The 20,663-nt window shown below is 34.3% G+C and overlaps 1 pseudogene; it reads left to right on the plus strand.

The window, feature by feature from the left end:
• The first annotated feature begins 2,013 nt into the window (after nucleotides 1–2,013).
• The window catches only part of LOC128219482 (uncharacterized), a 46,957-nt pseudogene continuing 28,307 nt past the window's right edge, over nucleotides 2,014–20,663 (plus strand).

Genomic DNA, 20,663 nt, shown 5'->3' on the forward strand with positions numbered 1-20,663 from the left:
ACAGTATAATTCGTTTGCGTTTTATTTTAAGGAACCAGTTTTGAGGGTATCCCCCCCTCCCCTATGATAATTCAAAATACAAGCTTTATTTTTAAACTTTATCTGGAAAACCGCATACATATTTATTGTTAATGAATAAAACATGTTTTGCTTGATAGTTCAATATTTGATCTCTGTATTGACTTCTCTGGTTACTTTCTGCAGTAATATGCTATAACAAACACATAGCCTACATGTGTAGGCGAGTCAATATTTTTTTCTGCAACCATTCTTGTCCTTTCAAAAATGAATTGTCCTACTTTGGCATAAAAGTACAAATTTAGTTTTAAGAATTACACATCATTGCCTTATATATAGTCCAACAAAAGGAATTATCTGCAGTACAAAGAAACTAGTAAAACTGATAAGTGATTGACAAAAAAATGTCATAAATTCTTTGTCCCAAAAGTGTATATTTAAAACATTATTCAAAAGAAAGGAATTATAAAATAAGGCCAAATGTTATTTGTGTAATTATTTTGTATAACCACATTAGTTTAAGTGATTAAATATGTACAACCCTTAAACATGACTAAATTTTACACGTTTCTTGATGTGAAAAGTGTGTACCTCATCTAGAGTTCAATGATGTAACATTGTGAAAAAGTCAGCTAATATATTAGTCATTTCTCTTGTATATGGATAAGCCATTACCTCTTTTTGAAGAGTAGCCTTATACAGACGACCAAGGAGGAGCCTAAAAGAAGCTGATTTATGAAAATATTAAAATTAAGCCTTCACTGCGGTAAGGTAAATAAATATAATTGAATTTTCTCTATGATGTAATCACTATAGTCTTATTTATGCAAATGACCAAGTAGTTAATTCATTGCACTTGTATTTTCTTGAACTGGAAGGAAAACATTGCACCGTCTGTTTAGGACCCCACTGTCCAAATACATATCATGATGGTGCAAGCGAAGTGACGGTTGAATATATCCATCCTGTAACATTCTATGTAACGCTGTATTTCGTTATATCAGGGAATAGTTTTGTTATATCAGAGAACAATGGCAAGTGTACAACTATTCAAAAAATAAATTAAAGGTTTATGACATCAATATGTGTAAATATTGACTTCATCAAGCTTTTTTAACATGCTGAGAAAAACAACGAGCTCAATAATTTAATTAGTTTTAGTAAAAATATCTTAATTTCAATTTGATGTTACAGCAAGGTATGTTAATTGCTATGTCAAGGAACTTAATATAGTAAATGCAGTAAAGCATTTCTTACATACAGCTAATTGCAGTACATATCTATATTCTGTTACAGTTAAATGCTTACCTGTATTAGGACAAGATTGATATAAAATTGTTAACACGTTGTGGCATAAAGTTGATAAAACTGTAACAGCAAGTAATAAAAGTGGTATAGCAGGGAACTAAAACATTTTTATTATCTGAATCATGTGATCATGCTGTATTTGGTATTAATTTGATATTTTTGTACGTTTCAGTTGCTTAGAAACATACAAGTAACTGCCTGCATATCAGAAAGAAATAAATAGAGAAAGAAGAATCAAAAGGGCCAGGTAGTAAAGTGTTGAAGTCTTAGATGTACTTCAGTTTTCCACACATGCAAAAAGGTCCCACCTGTTGTCTTCATAAAAGTTGAGATGGCATTTTAGTGTCTTTTAAAATATCTATTGAAAAATATATGTTTACCCAGCTGTTTTACATGTGATACACCTTTGAACGTACAAAAATACACTTGTGATGGAGTATGTGCTAATTGCAAATAACCAGGTTTTCCAAAGGTTTTATTAGATTGGTTTTCCAAAAGTTTGTATTAGATTTTGGTATATAGTGGGGCGAGCGGCTGGACTGGCTGACATACATAGGATCAAGGTCGCACTTAATGACCTTCGTCAAAAGTGTCATTGGTCAAAATAATGGTGATCAATAACTTAAATGATGGGATAAGCGTCGAGTAACGACATTATTGTCTAGTAACACTTAATTTTATTTTAGAATGGGGATGTCAAACGCAGAGGGTCAAAGGAAGTTTCGTGCCAGACAGGATGAGGATGAAAGAAGAAGAAGAAAGTATTTGCAGGACAACAAGGACAAAACATTGGGGAAAAGAAAACAAGTTATAGATATGACACAAAGAGAAAAAAGGCACCAAAGAAAGATTTGGCGAGTGCAGAAAGGAAAACTGAAAGAAAGGAGAAAGGCTGAACAAGAAAGAATATTAACACCCCCTTCTTTACCTGTGACACCAGAACATCAGCAAGGCAGTAGTAGGCAAAAGAAACATGAAATGAAAATCCAATATAGACTACGTTCTAAGTGCTACAGGGATTTGAAATTTAAGGACAGAGGAAAAGGAAAACAGAAATGTACAGGAAAAGATGGATAAGCGAAAGGTGGAAAACGCAAAAGGATTCACCCAGAACAAAGACTAAAAAATTCCTTTACATTGAAAAATAAAGCTGGTGGGACAGATAGTGATAAAACAGATGATGATCGAAAGATAGATGTGGCATAAGTAGGGACAGATAGTGATAGTAAAGATGTTGATGAGAAGGTAGATGGTTTAAATGGTGGGACAGATAGTGATAAGACAGATGATGATCCAAAGATAAATGGTGGAACAGGTAGTGATAGTACAAATGATGATCCAAAGATAGATAGGGCAAATGGTGGGACAGCTAGTGATAAAACAGATGATGATGCGAAGGTAGATGGTTCAAATGGTGGTACAGATAGTGATAAAACAGATGATTATCCAAAGATAAATGGTGGGACAGGTAGTGATAGTAAAGATGCTGATGAAAAGGTAGATGGTTCAAATGGTGGGACAGAGAGTGATAAAACAGATGATGATCCAAAGATAGATGGGGCAAAAATAGGGACAGATAGTAATAGTAAAGATGTTGATGAGAAGGTAGATGATTCAAATGGTGTGACAGATAGTTATAGTAAAGAGGCTGCTGCAAGCGATGATCGGGAACAACATGAGACAGAACATGTAAATACAGATTTAAATGGCCATGAAGGTGTAAGTATGGGAGAGAAACATGGGGACAAAATAAGTGACAGTGACATTGACACAAATATTGACACATGTATATATAAAGAGAAACATGTTCTTGTGAATTTAAATCGAAAAGCACATGTTGGTATTGTGAAAGAGACAAACTTACCATCTGTATTAGTAGACTGTATGCGCCGAAATGGTAAAAAAGATAAAAACAGTTTCTGCTGGCCAATAAAAATAAGAGACACAAATTGGTATCAGCTCACAGATGTTATTGCTATTGTTGAATGCTCCGATATTCCTGGACTGAGAAACAGGTATCAACTAGATGAAAAATCATGGAAAATGTTATTATCTCATTGTTGAATAAATTTCGCAGCATTCAACAGTAGCAATGCCATCTGATAGTACACTGTAACATCTTTTACTTGACAAAAAACATTTTGTATGATCCATATTGTAATGCAACATTCATGATGTACAGAATTTGTTTGATATAACAGTTTATTTCTTTCATGTAACGATACATTTGCTAAAATAGGGAAAACATGTACCCAAGTTTTGTTTAAGTCTATAGTTTATTTTCTTGTTCTTCGTATGTTAATGAAATGTTCACGCTATACTTTTGATGTTATGAAGTTAAATAAAAGATTTAAAACTTAGATTGTTTGTTCAAAATTCCGTGCAGTAACAATACTAGTCCCTTCCTAGGACTTCCACGTCGATTCCTTGACATAACATGCCATGTTTTTTTTTACATTTATTTTGGTTATATTTCAAAAACAGACAATTTTCCAGCTCCTGCTCAATGAAGAAGATCTATGTAAACACAATGACTGAGAATGAAAATGAAACTAAGGATGTTGTTCGCAGTTCAAAATAATGAATTTTATATGTCATTTATTGTGAAAATTTAAATGCTTATATGTACATAAGTAACATACCAAACACTGCGATGGTTTGCAGAATTGTTTTTATTTATTTAAAAACAAGAACATTTCTGATAAGAGGTAATAGAATCCTAGTTTTGCTTTAATAATAGTTTATTAATCTCTATTTAAAAATTTGTTAGATCAAGGAAACTAGTAATGGGTGGCTCATTACTTTGCCACATATAGTACTACACAGAGTTAATTAAGGGTCTATTAATGTTTTACTGTATCAGATTTGCTCATATAAACATGTAAATAGACCTAAGAATTAGTTCGAGACGGCTTATTTTTTCTTTAAATTGACAAATGAAAATGTTGCAAAAAATATTAACTTAGGCCAAGTAAGGAATACAGGAAAAAATCCATTCACGGATTCGACGCTAGCTCGTCAATTATGTTAAATATAAATATACATTGCAACTTCGGAGACAAGTTCAGAGGCTGTAATGCCTAAAGACGCATTCAGTTTAACCACTATTTCCATGTACGGTGTTGGTAAAATCGTAAAAAACACACAGTGGAATTCAGCGTTACTACTTATTTTAACAAAGCTGTAAGAATGTATGGATCAAAGGTATATTTCTTAATTCACTATCAGCATTTAACATCACAATAAGAGTGACATACTTTTTAACATCTTGATACAAAACAATTTGAGTACGAATCATTAATTGCTTTTAAGCAAACTATTCTTTACAGTCATATAGCTTTAGGACATTACAGAATATGTCTTTCAACATTTGATACTTCAATTATAAACTTACGCCGTGTGTGTCTATGGGAAAAATTGATCAATAATATTTTCAGCATGTTGTTTCCTGCACAAAAAAGTAAGTACAATAGAAGTTAGAGGTTACACACTACTATAAAATGAACATTTTTATCAACGAGAGTCACTGGAATTGATGCTAAGAGGGGATCTGATTTTATGTTTAAAACAAATTACTATTCCAGGACAGGGCGGTATTCATTGGTGGTTTTAATTTAATCAAAGAACGATGCATACACTCGGATTGTTAGATTCTCAACATTTATACGAAATGGTACTGCGAGTTTCAGTTCAACAGTAAGCGGGATTCCATTGGTAGGGGTGTCATCGAACTGATTGCGTGGTATAAATAACTTACTTCCAGTGAATGAAGTCAGTAATGCAAGACCATGCAGTTGACTTAAGTTGAATGATTAATATCGCCCCAACAGTCACCAGTTTAAACAAAAACCCTGTTTGAGGCGCAGTTTAAGGCTAACAGACGTTTAACAAAGTCATATAGACCATTTTTAAAATGTTGCTTGTTATTATTGTATTTATTACGTTAAATATATTTTTTCTTGCGTCTCTAAAAACTGTTTCCCTTTTTGTTTTGAGTGCCAAATCATCAAACCTGTTTACAGACCTACTCGAACTGTTTATGGTAAATAGCGTTATTTTCTTATATAAAAGAAACATATTAATTACTGATCTTCTTTAATAAGGTTTTGTGATTGATATAAATCGCATTTTCGTTTGTTTTACTTTTAAAGAGCCTCTTTCATAATTGCTAACTTTATCATATTGAAATGCATAGTGAATCTAGCAAGCCAGAATCGTATTTGATATATCTTATATAAAAGAAACATATTAATTACTGATCTTCTTTAATAAGGTTTTGTGATTGACATAAATCGCATTTTCGTTTGTTTTACTTTTAAAGAGCCTCTTTCATAATTGCTAACTTTATCATATTGAAATGCATAGTGAATCTAGCAAGCCAGAATCGTATTTGATAGTTATTCATATAAGAACAGTTTTGACCAATCAGAATGCTTATTGCAAATTATCGAAGTGCTTGGTTTTCGACTTATCGATGCTCAGTTTAAATGACCGATGAAAGCATCGCGTTGCTCGAGCGCTTTTCGCGGCATATATAAAGCCGAGTTTTGATAAGAATGTTATTCAGTCCGCCCAGTTAGCTCAATCGGTAGAGCGTTGGACTGTGAATCGGACAACCCGGGATCGATTCCCGGGCGGACCAGGTCACTTCTGTTGTGATTGGTTATGAAATCCTTTCTACGACCATTCGCACTGTACCACTGCCCATGGCATGTACAAAAGTTGTCAGTTCCTTGCAGAGTTGAAGGCACCTAGTACTGGTTAACCGCCTGATAGTCTGCCCAGTATAGGTGTGCGGTGGTTGAACTGTCACTCTGGGACCCTTCAATGAGCTCACGCCGGGACCTGGAGTATAAACTACTAACATCACCAACACCAGAATGTTATTCTAGATGCAGTTACCAAACGGTAAACATCAAGCAATAGATGTAATTTTTGTCGTTTAAGTTTACGAATTAGACAAAAATTGATTTCCCTTGTTTGTATGCCTCTGATAGGTGTCGCTAGTTTTGTACAGGAAAAGCACGAGGATTTCGTGCATTTGTAGCGTGTTATATCCATTCAGCCTTTGGGTACAGCCGTATACAGACGTTAATTTTTTATTTTCTAAAATTCTAAGTTAAAAGACGAGTGGTTTCACCTGTATTGTGTATTTTCACATTATAAATGTAAAATCTTATATTGAAGATTATCTTGAAGTAAAGAAAATGTTGTTACCTTTATAAATTTAGTAGATATTTGTCATTAGTTGTCCTGTAGTTGCTTATGACGAGTGAAAGATTTGAGAATATGATTCGCATTTTAATATATGTAATTTGGCAAACTACATTCTCTTCTTTTTGTTGTACAAAGTTATATTTCATATATGTTCAACATACTAGCTGGTATTCATGTTTGTATAACATGTATATATCAAGTTTATTAAACATGTTGTGTCATGTTTGCTTAAGATAAGCTGTTGTTCATGCATAATGACTATAGTTAGAGGTGTGGTCCATAAGGGAATTGGTTTAATCGACATGAACTTTGTAACTGCTCATCTAAAATGCTAACTATCTTGACTGAAAAGCTCAGCTTTGACGTATTGTTTAGTTCATAGCTGACTAGCGGTCCGGATTATTGTTCAAATAAGAGATACGATATTTCATTTAAGCCTACACTTCTATGCTCTTGATGGAAATCTCAGCTATCCTGTGTGGCAACTAAAACGATTTACGAGAAAGTTCTGCTTTTCTGTTTGACGTAGTTTGAGCGTTTTAAAGCTAGAATGCTTGCAGTAGTACAGCAAGTAAGTGAATCTTTCTTTATGCATATACCAAGAAATCTCGGCTTACTGGTATTGCATAATTGATAAGCGTTCTAATTTGCAAAAGAGTCACAACTAAACAAAAACAGTTACTTTACGACTCTGTGATCAATCCGAGAAAGACCAGCTTTCTGTTAATTACCAAAAGATCATTTGCAGTATATTTGGAAAGTTTGTAGTACATTGTAAATTAATCAAATATGGGCAAGAGGCCATATTGAATATTAGTTATACAAAACTTTTCCAAAAATTGTTTTTTTGATTATTTGTTTGAAGCTCAATCAAAATCATTTGTATACAATCGAAGAGTTAAGTAGCCTTAAGCGAAAATTTTATAGTTTCATATTTTTGTTATTTCTAAGTGAGTTCTGCCATTAGTGTATTAAAATAATAAAATAGTGTACAGCCACCCGGTACTCTCCGAACACGTTAAACGTCCTAGAAGTCTGCCAGAAACACCCTCTTACCGCATATTTAATTGGAAACTGTCCTTTGTCCTTTGCTCTGGGAACTCTGGTTTCCCCCACAACACAAGACCACAGTCCCACAAACACTGTGCCATTTATATATAATATGCGGTTTGGTTAATTGCCAATCATCCTTATCGTATTAATTTTTTTTTAAATCCGAACTAAGCGATCTTATGAAGTTTGTCGTTCGATATACTAACATTCATACATCACTAATCTGATTTCCTTTTGAAAACAAAAATCATTAGGGTCGACATTGGTATGTAACGCATTTGCAAATAAGGTGCGTTTAATATTGAAAATAATCTGTCAGAGACTATTTAAAGTTTGTATGCAAAGACCGCACAAGGATGTTATCTATATAATATGAATAATGAATTGGTAGTCGCGATAGTGTATCATGTCAAAGTTTACGCGGCGCGTCACATTCAGTATTATGATACAAATAAAAACGCGTCCATACGTTAATACTAAGCTGACTGGAAGATGGCTTGATATATTGAATATCGCTAAACCGTTGAATAATATAACTGTCAGCACGATTGAGCTCCTCTTGTGGTTAAGATATTACATATCGAATATATAAAAAACGTAATTTCACACGACTTCAAATGCGCTAAGACAATGCACAGTTTGGATTTTGACAACCGTATATATTAAACAAGAATGATTTCGAGAAGATTTCAGAAGTCTGCATAATCAGCAGTTTTTGTCTTTAAACCACCTGTACATGTTCGTATTGAATGAAAAATCAAATTTCAGTATATCCTTTTATATATATTCTGCTCGCTTCGAATGTACTCAAAATTCTATTCTCGGCAAAGGCTTAATAGCAAAGCGTATCGTTTAGGGGATATACGGCAAAAGTATCTCCATTTATAAAATAATGATATAAAGTCACGCGAGGTTAAACTTGAAATATTAAAAACGGTGTTTAACCAAAATAAATTGACATACGTGTGGACCAGTCTTCGAGGAATATCGGTTGCAAAAGTATAGAGTATATGAACTACTGCAACAAGGTTGCATATGTATATTTTTCTGCAAACAAGATGTTAAACGCTTGCGAACATCTGTTTCAAATATACCATGGAACAAACAGTAGTGATGTTCACTAACATTTTTCAAACATGTCGTTGTTGTGGGAAAATCGAAATTACCATCATCATGCTATGATCTTGTAACAAGGTGAGGGCTCAAAAGACAATGAACTAGATACACAAACGTACAGAAAACACTGAACGAGACACACAAACGTACAGACAACACTGAACGAGATACGCAAACGTACAGACAACACTGAAAGAGATACACAAACGTACAAACAACACTGAAAGAGATACACAAAACGTATAGACAACACTAAACGAGATACACAAACGTACAAACAACACTAACAGAGATACACAAACGTACAGACAACACTGGACGAGATACACAAACGTACAGACAACACTGAACGAGATACACAAACGTACAAACAACACTGAACGAGACACACAAACGTACAAACAACACTAACAGAGATACACAAACGTACAAACAACACTGAACGAGACACACAAGCGTACAAACAACACTGAACGAGACACACAAACGTACAAACAACACTGAACGAACACAAGCGTACAAACAACACTGAACGAGACACAAAAACGTACAAAATACACTGAACGAGACACACAAACGTACAAACGACACTGAACGAGACACACACACGTACAAACAACACTGAACGAGATACACAAACGTACAAAATACACTGAACGAGACACACAAACGTACAAACGACACTGAACGAGACACACACACGTACAAACAACACTGAACGAGACACACAAGCGTACAAAAGACACTGAACGAGACACACAAACGTACAAACGACACTGAACGAGACACACAAACGTACAAACAACACTGAACGAGACACACAAACGTACAAAATACACTGAACGAGACACACAAACGTACAAACGACACTGAACGAGACACACACACGTACAAACGACACTGAACGGGACACACAGACGTACAAACAACACTGAACGAGATACACAGACGTACAAACAACACTGAACGAGACACACAGACGTACAAACAACACTGAACGAGACACATAGACGTACAAACAACACTGAACGAGACACACAGACGTGCAAACAACACTGAACGAGATACACAGACGTACAAACAACACTGAACGAGACACACAAGCGTACAAACAACACTGAACGAGACACACAAGCGTACAAACGACACTGTACGAGACACACAAACGTACAAAAGACACTGAACGAGACACAAAAACGTACAAACAACACTGAACGAGACACACAACCAGACCACACACGCATCATTTATTTCATCCCAAAACGATGGGCTTGCCGCCTTGGAACGGTCGATGAAATGTACAATCATTGGAACACGAGTTTACTGGGGTTTAAGCGTGTATGTGGTCATAACATCATAATATCCCACTTGTTTGAGTTGACTAATTAGGATGGCCAGAACACTGAGGAATCACTAGGAGGCGATTAAAAATACAAAGATAACAACAGGGAAAAGTACAGAGGTCAAACCCTTGAAGACCAATATCAAATAGATACTTACAGTGATTATAAAGACATTGAAATATTCCATTTTACTATAACAAGTTACTTTTAAGGTAAAACCGTAGTTATTTGCATCTGTTTTATTTGTGTAGTCAACCTTAAACTTTTACAAGGTTACCAACATTTATCAACTTCACTTACAAAAAATATAAATTAGAAAAATCATTTGAAATTTATAAATAAATGATTAATATGTAACAAACGATGCATTTCGTTTAATTATAGTATATACGGTAATGTGAAGTTTGGATATTACAAATTAGAGGGAACATGAATGATAAATGCCATTGTTGAAGACAGGCGACGCTACATATTCACAAAATGGCTAAATGAATGAGCAGTGTATCCGTGTAGTTTTTTATAGCAAGCTTTCGGACAGATAAGGATATCTTCAACATAAACTTGATTTTAGTATAGTTAATCGCAGAATGAATGCTGCAACATTTGAAAAACGTGATAAAAGTGAGTCCGCGTTTGTTTTAAAGTATTTTGTTTGTGTGTATCTGAATAGATCTGGAAGTTGTTCAGACATTTTTTTATAAAGATTGGTTATTGCCTGTGCCTATCGTTGATATATTTGTTTTTAAGGCCAGGTTTGTATTGGCTTTAGCGTGTTTGCGTGATAATTATAACTGATAAATTTTAGTATGGAGATATCGCGGTTAGGGCTGAAATGTTCTTTATTATGACACTTACGTATACATTAAGACTTTTTTCTTGCTCGATATTGTAATTGTCGAATTTGCAATGTGCCCCATGATTGCAAACAAAAGAATTGTACAAATTGAAAAAAAACAAAAAACATGGTTAATCCCTTTGACCAAAATTCTCAATATTCTGATGTCGGGTTGGCGAAGGAAATATTTATTTTATTATACTGAACAATACCCTAGTTTACTTCTTCAATGTTTGATATAAAATAATTTTCTTGAAGTTAATATATTAAATATTTGAAACAAAACTTATATATAATTGTTTTTCATTTTGTCAACAATGCGCATAATCGATGCGTTGTAGTATTCACCAATATCGTGTAGTATCCAATTTACGTAAAACTTTAATCAACCTGTAAAATTGTATATTGTTGCAAATTGTTGTAAACCGAAAAACATGCAAATATTTGGTTTTCAGATTAAACGTAAGCAGTACTTAGCAAAATGGCCGCGAACCTTAGTTCGGATGATGTCCTTTGCATGGACATGAGGTCAGTCATACAATTAGCCAATGATATGCAAATAGAGATTGTTGGCCTCAGATCAAAAGACGAGATTGTGAACAAGATAATACACAGACTTCGGGAAGGAAAGGTATTGCATGATGGCTCAGAAATAAAACAGACACGCAACGACATACACACAACTTCATAATTCACGAAAACTGCTCACATATACACAATAAACGATATCGCTATCAGTTAAAGAATTTCCGCCTGGGAAAAGTAATGGACATACTGAGGGTTAGATCGGTTTACGATAACTAAACATCACAATATTCTAAACAAGATAATATTGAAAAAGGTTCGGCTACTATGCACAACCATTTCGTTTACATGGTATGGCTATTGTAAATTCGTCATACTCACATTGAATGTTTCTTGTACGACCTATATTGTGTGTTTCTGTACGACCTACATTGTGTGTTTCTTGTACGACCTATATTGTGTATTTCTTGTACGACCTACATTGTGTGTTTCTTGTACGAACTATATTGTGTATTTCTCGTACGACCTACATTGTGTGTTACTTGTACGAACTATATTGTGTGTTTCTTGTACGACCTATATTGTGTGTTTCTGTACGACCTATATTGTGTGTTTCTGTACGACCTACATTGTGTGTTTCTTGTACGAACTATATTGTGTATTTCTGTACGACCTACATTGTGTGTTTCTGTACGACCTATATTGTGTGTTTCTGTACGACCTACATTGTGTGTTTCTTGTACGAACTATATTGTGTATTTCTGTACGACCTACATTGTGTGTTTCTGTACGACCTATATTGTGTGTTTCTGTACGACCTACATTGTGTGTTTCTGTACGACCTATATTGTGTGTTTCTTGTACGACCTATATTGTGTGTTACTTGTACGAACAATATTATGTGTTTCTGTACGACCTACATTGTGTGTTTCTTGTACGAACTATATTGTGTATTTCTGTACGACCTACATTGTGTGTTTCTGTACGACCTATATTGTGTGTTTCTTGTACGACCTACATTGTGTGTTTCTTGTACGAACTATATTGTGTGTTTCTGTACGACCTACATTGTGTGTTTCTGTACGACCTATATTGTGTGTTTCTTGTACGACCTACATTGTGTGTTTATGGTACAAGCAAAATTGTGTGTTACTTGTACGAACTATATTGTGTGTTACTTGTACGACCTATATTGTGTGTTTCTGTACGACCTACATTGTGTGTTTCTGTACGACCTACATTGTGTGTTTCTTGTACGAACTATATTGTGTGTTTCTGTACGACCTATATTGTGTGTTTCTGTACGACCTACATTGTGTGTTTCTTGTACGACCTATATTGTGTGTTTCTTGTACGACCTATATTGTGTGTTTCTGTACGACCTACATTGTGTGTTTCTTGTACGACCTACATTGTGTGTTTCTTGTACGACCTACATTGTGTGTTATTTGTACGAACTATGTTATGTGTTTCTTGTACGACCTACATTGTGTGTTTCTTGTACGACCTACATTGTGTGTTTCTTGTACGACCTACATTGTGTGTTACTTGTACGAACTATATTATGTGTTTCTTGTACGACCTACATTGTGTGTTTATGGTACAAGCAACATTGTGTGTTTCTTGTACGACCTACATTGTGTGTTACTTGTACGAACTATATTATGTGTTTCTTGTACGACCTACATTGTGTGTTTATGGTACAAGCAACATTGTGTGTTTCTTGTACGACCTACATTGTGTGTTTCTTGTACGACCTATATTATGTGTTTCTTGTACGACCTATATTGTGTGTTTCTTGTACGACCTATATTGTGTGTTTCTTGTACGACCTACATTGTCTGTTACTTGTACGAACTAAATTGTGTTTTTTTGTACGATCTACATTGTGTGTTACTTGTACGAACTATATTATGTGTTTCTTGTACGACCTACATTGTGTGTTTATGGTACAAGCAACATTGTGTGTTTCTTGTACGACCTACATTGTGTGTTACTTGTACGAACTAAATTGTGTTTTTTGTACGACCTACATTGTGTGTTACTTGTACGAACTATATTATGTGTTTCTTGTACGACCTACATTGTGTGTTTATGGTACAAGCAACATTGTGTGTTTCTTGTACGACCTATATTGTGTGTTTCTTGTACGACCTATATTGTGTGTTTCTTGTACGACCTACATTGTCTGTTTCTTGTACGAACTAAATTGTGTTTTTTGTATGATCTACATTGTGTGTTACTTGTACGAACTATATTATGTGTTTCTTGTACGACCTACATTGTGTGTTTATGGTACAAGCAACATTGTGTGTTTCTTGTACGACCTACATTGTATGTTTCTTGTACGACCTATATTGTGTGTTTCTTGTACGACCTATATCGTGTGTTTCTTGTACGACCAATATTGTGTGTTTTTTGTACGACCTACATTGTCTGTTACTTGTACGACCTACATTGTGTGTTTCTTGTACGACCTACATTGTGTGTTATTTGTACGAACTATATTATGTGTTTCTTGTACGACCTACATTGTGTGTTACTTGTACGAACTATATTGTGTGTTTCTTGTACGACCTATATCGTGTGTTTCTTGTACGACCTACATTGTGTGTTTCTTGACCTACATTTCATGTTTATTGACCTACATATCATGTTTCCTGACCTACATTTCATGTTTATTGTATGACCTACATTTCGTGTTTCTTGTACGACCTACATTGTGTGTTTCTTTTACGACCTACATTTCATGTTTCTTGACCTACATTTCATGTTTCTTGTACGACTAACATTGTGTTTTTCTTGTACGACCTACATTTTATGTTTCTTGTACCACATGCATTTCATGTTTCTTGTACGACCAATATTGTTTGTTTCTTGTGCGGCCACAACTGTGTTTTTCTTGTGCGCCCTCCATTGAAAACCTTATATAGGCTTTCGGAAAACCGAAAAATATTTTGTTACCTTCAAACAACCCAAATATATTTCCACCTGACTTCCTTGATTGTGGTAGCATAAGAAACAACTGATAAGTTGTTATAATTAACATTATTTGCTTGACTTCTTTTTGGCGACGAGCATTTATCGTACAAATCAAAGAAATACTTTCTTAATATTCATAGATATTATGATACAACCAAGGTTATGTACGGGATGGGGATAGTTGTATACGTGTTGTTTGTTGCTTGTGTGTTTCATAGCACTGTTTATATAATAAAAGAGAGTTTTAATCTAAAGTATGACCTATGGAGAAAAGAGAAAAACTTATTTTTTTACACTTTAAGATATTATGCTATGCAAGTTCAAGCATGATGTAACTTCATATCAGAAAAAGTATCTTATTTCTAAATACTTATGTGAAAAGCTACAGAAAGCTACAGAAACATGCTCAGTATCAAACAGTTTAAACATAAACCCGGTTTAATGGCACTGGGTAAACGCCAAAGACATAGAAGACAAAAAATCACAAACAAGAAACATGGAAGAACAGCAGAAAACTCCACAAACAGCACAGTGCATACATACTATAACTAAAAAAACAAGGTATGTTTATCAAGGATTGTTAGGTACCGCCTTGGAACGGTCAGTGAAATGTAAATTTACTGGGGGTTTAAACCGGTTTGTTAGCTCAACCTCACTCTTATCTGATCTAAGCAATTGTCGGCTGAGCACAAAGGTCCCTCGATAAAGAAGTCAAGTGAGGAAAATGCGAAGGTTCGAAGGCAACTACAGAAAATATTTCGACAGACGCACATACTCTACCAAGCCTTTCCTCTACTCGAATCAAATCTATCACAATCGTGCCCAAGTGAGAAGAAATCTAGTATTATGTTGTTCATTACAGAAACGTTTCAATGAATATTTAAGAGTTGTTATTTAAAAGGTTCGACCTAGTGGAAAGAGAAATACAGTTAATGTGAAATGAAATGCACTAGGACCTTTCAGTTACGTTATATATAATGTAAATGAATATATATATGATCATGTAAGAACCTTTACAAAATATGTGTTAATTCCTGTCTGAATTATTTAAATGTACAAACTTTAAAATGGCATAGTCTGTCCGAAGATTGAAACTGATGAAGGAATCTACAATAAAGTCTGATATTAACATATGTTCATGTACGTTTTCATAGTCAGTCCTTTCTATTTTAGGACTAGATGACGATTTTGAGGAGGAACAGAATTTGATCAGAAACTAGGAATGTTGGATTCTAGTTACAGGCAAAATTTACAAAACTGTTGTATAGTTTTAGCAAGCTATCGAGGTAGAAATGATTTCAATATTAAAAGCGTTATTTAGGGCCAACAGGTACAAAAGCACCAAAAATGAGTTTATCAGAAAACACACAAGTTAATTTCAGTCAACCGGTTTGTTAAGTTAGCGCACTCGCTTCCCTTAAATACGTCCAAGGTTCAACTACAAGCAATGGCGTATGCAAGTTCTCCGGGTACCCCGGTTCAACCCACAGCTCTGTTTTCGCAGAACATCTTGCCAATGCTTACAGCCCATGAGTAACAAAATCTGATATAAATTTTTATAAACATCCCTTGAACAATAATTTTAAAAAAATGATAATTATGATTAAACAAGGTGACCTTCATCACTTCTCGTAAACACGTATCCGTCTCGACCTGCGATCACATGTTTTCAGGTGAAGTCGGGGCGGGAAAATCGAGCATCATCAACCTGATACTCGACTGCCAGTTGCTGCCAACGGATGCCCCTAAATGCACCAACACTATCATAGAGATCCGTTACAGCGATAAGAAATTTGCTAGGTGTATCTACAAGTCTGAACTGGCTGAGAGCGAAAATAGAACAAGGGAAAGACCTCCGAAGGAAATCGAATTAAGTAAGATCTATTTTGAATGGTTAAAACAAAGAGTTTACATCTTAATTTCCTGTTTATGATCAACTCATAGCGTGGCATGTGTCATCAACTGTGTGTGTTTGAAAATATTGTTAAGATTACATGAGGAAGTAAAAAATAAAAACAAAACAAACAGATTGACTGCTAAGTATCTGTACATGTAAAAAAGTCGAGTCTTTGTCGTATTTATCAAGATGGCAATTTATCATTCGATTTCAAAATTTAATTAATACGCTGTCAGATCTACATTTTGCCTTTGACAATATGCCTACGACTATGTAACGATGAATGCACCTTCAATTAATGCATTTAAAGACCGATGCAGGTTATATAACTTCATTAATTTCTTGTTATTTCATTTTTAAAAATACAGACGATCATAAAGGTATACAAGATTTTAAAGACTGTGTAGCCGAATGTGATGAAAATGAAGATAACCCCTTTGAAAGAGTGGAGCTCTACTATCCATTCAAAACCCTCAGCGTAAGTAATTATTACATAATCAATCAATCGGCCCGTGAAAGTAAGAACGAATACATGCTTTCGTGTAATTAATATAGCTCCAAAGAATTAGTGTACTGCTCTTACATGCGGCATATAGTATGCTTGACATTTTTTCTTCCTTCTTTGATGTATGACCGTTAAAATCTGCAATTAGCACACTTGCATTATAACTTTATTTCCTGTGCTGGTTTCAAGAAAAGTTGAACTTCTACTCTGGGATTTTGGAACAAGTGTTAGCTTGATTACAGATAAACTAGTATAAAACCCCAGTAAACCCTTTTTTCACTGGCCGTTTCAGGGCAATTACCCCAGTATTTATTTGTTAAAGATATCTAATGCATATGTAATCAATCTATGTTGTAGTGTGTACGTCTTTTTCTTTTGGAGTTGTTCTTAGGCCTTATGCTAAGCGCCTCTTAACAAAATCATCGTTGAAATAATAACTTCTGAGATGTCTCTGTAATTTCCATGGTACTATGAGCATGATTAGCATTAATACCTGGTTTTTCAGCGTTCATACATTTAAAACTTTATTGTACCGTCATCAATACGATCGTGATATAAACATATATTGGATAAGAAACAGTTGAGCAATTGCCAATCTAGTCTTTCTTTGAAACCCATCCATACGCAGTCAGATGTTTAGAGTAAAACCACCATCTCTTATTACAGAAAGAAGTTGTGATCGTTGACACGCCCGGTATCGATGGAGGGAACAATGTTGACCAATGTCTGGAGGCTTACCTGAAAAGATCCTATTGTTTCCTTTACGTAATTAACACTAACATAGCCGGGGGGGTACAGCAAGGCAGGGTAAGATATCCTGATATATGTTTCTGTAACAGGCCCTGTTTAAAGTGTAAAGCTCCATATAGCCTATGACCATGCCGTTTTTAGAACTATTTGAGAGGCTGAATAACACTGCTTGTACGGTTACGCGGAAGTGTTGGCTTCTCGATATATGCACTACGTCATCCAGGGATTGTTTGCCCGTTTGTATTTCGAATTTGGCCGTTGATAGTGTCGCATATTTCCCTGTTGATATACAGCCAAACAGACGCTGTTGCTTTCATGCTGTTAATGTATTTGTGTATAAAACAGTATCTTAATAAGACATTGGCTTCTGGTGCAATCTAAGCAATTTCAAATTTTAAATACATAAGCAAAAATACTTCGGGGGCAATCTTGACAAGGAACCACCCAGCAAACAAGACATTGTGACATCGTTGTGACAATAGTATCATCAAAACGACCAGTACAGTGTTGTCACAACGTTTTGGACAACAACATTTTTTTTAGTTTATGAAATCGCGAAAAAACAAAAAGTCTCTGAAGTTTTCATTACAACGTTAGTACAATGTTATAACTAACAATGTTCCAACACTAAAATATTGTCATCATTCCAACATTTGCAAATTATTACAAGATATTTGCCTTTATTTATTGCCTACACTCATTTAGAGTGTTATCAATTCCACTAGCTTGAAAAGTAATAAAGCTAGTGGGGAATTGATAACACTCTAAATGAGCATATCATACACTCTCTACCACTTACTTATTTGCGTTAAATTGTTTAATATTGTATTTATGTCTGGTTTTGTACCCCAAAATTGGACAATAGTTGTTATTTACCCTTTACACAAAAATAAAGGATCAATACAACGGCCGTGGAACTATCAACCAATTACATTGTTAAGTGTGTAGGAACATTTTTTACTTCTATTTTAAATTATAGACTTCAAAAATTTAGTGACAAGTATGATCAAATTAACCAATACCAGGCTGGCTTTAGAAAAGGTTGTTCTACTGTCGATAACATGTTTGTGTTAAACTGCATAATTGAACTGTTGCAAAAGCATAAGAAAAAATATTTTGCTCGTTTATAGATCTTAAAAGTGCATATGATACTATAAATAGACCCTTACTATGGCCTAAGCTGATGTCTTACAATATAAAGGGTCGGTTTATAGATATTATAAAATCTATGTATAATCAGGCAAAATCGTGTGTTTGCTAATGTTCACACTACTCTCCGTGCTCCATTTGTGTTCTTCAAGGCGAAAATTTATCGCCATTATTGTTTTCTTACTATTTAAATGATCTGCACCATTATTACTAAAATAGCACTAATTTACGTCGAGTTAGTTTTAATAGTCATTAGATAATAATTTGGTCGCTTATCTTAAAAGATTTATACTTTTGTATGCTAATGACACTATCATTCTATCTGAAAAGCCGATGACCTACACAACGCTATTAATTTTTACGAACAATATTGTGACCAATGGAAGCTCACTGTCGATACTACTTAAACAACAAAATGGTTATACAAAAGGCAGAAGATGTAATTATCAATTTTCCTATAAAGGCGCTGCATTGGAAATAGTTGATAGTTTTAAGTATCTGTGATTAGTATTTAGTAATAGTGGCTCTTTCTATAAAGCTAAGGTTAAAATATTAGAACAAGCACTGGCTATGTACTGCCTTCTAAGCAAATGCAAGCATTAAGCAATTCCGATTGATATGGAAATAAATCTATTCTATTAAATGATTAAACCTTTACTTCTATATGGTTGCGAATGTTGGGGATACGGAAATAATGAAATTTTGGAATGAGTACAACTTAAATTTTTGAAACACATTTTATGTGTAAACACAAGCACTGCTTCTTGTATAGTTTACGGTGAAACAGGCGTTAAGCCGTTATCAATAGACATAGAGTCCCGAACTATTTCATAAACTTGTGTCACCATTGTACCCAAAGTTAGCATCAACCATTTACACTATTATGTTCAGTAATTATGTATCAGATGTAAACTTACGTAGAAATACCTTTCTTTGGATTTCATATGTCAAACATATTTTTTATAAAATGCGGTCTTAACAATATATGGAATTCACATATGTTTCCCAATCTCAAATGACTGACCTGTAATGTAAAACAGAAACTCATAGAATTATTTTTAAATAAGTGGTATAGCACTATGGAAACTTATAACAAATGTAGTAACTATATATTGTTTGAAAACGACTTTAAACTTGAGAGTTATTAAATAGCTGCTCCTTACAAATTGTTAATGTTTATGGTTAAGTTCCGAAACTAGAAACCATCGCCTTCCAATCGAAATCGGTAGCTGGACTGGATTTGATGTATTTTCAAGAAAGTGTCCGTTGTGCTAAGCTACCAGTTGTATTGGAGACGAGTACCACTATCTACTTGAATGCAGTGCACTGAATGATAGAAGAAAGCGATTTATCGATAAGAAATACTATGCAAATCCCAATGTAATCAAATTTAAATCTTTAATGTGTTTAGGTAACAATCATTTAAGCAAATATAGAAAGTTATGCCAAATTGTTAAAGAAAGATTAAATACCTTTAAGGGCTGTCAATACATATATACTTACATGCGAACAGCATGAAGAATTACTTTAATCTTATTGATATCACAAATGTTTGTTTAATGCATTGTAAAACATATATCTCTCCCATTAAATTTTGCTTTGTATGTGTATATTGCATGTTTTTTGGATTTTCTTCTCTTTTAAAATAGCCTCGTTTCTTATTATGTATTTCTTTGTCTCATATGCTCATGCTGTCATGTTATCATGAATAGGGTTGTGTAAATAAACTTTAAAACTTTAAGAAATTCATAATATAAAGGATGATTAGTGGAAAAAAGTGAATAAATTTAGGCTCAAACGTTGACAACTTTCTAAATAACCTTATCATGACACATCCTTCACCCAACATTATACTAAAGTTATGTGTTTGCTGGGTAACACGTCTTCGGAGATCTACGTTTAAAACACGACGGCTTATGTGAGGATATAAGAAAAACAAAACACTGTCTATTCAACATGCCTTGT

This window comes from Mya arenaria, chromosome 15, assembly GCF_026914265.1.
Source record: "Mya arenaria isolate MELC-2E11 chromosome 15, ASM2691426v1".
NCBI classification, from domain to species: Eukaryota; Metazoa; Mollusca; class Bivalvia; order Myida; family Myidae; genus Mya; species Mya arenaria.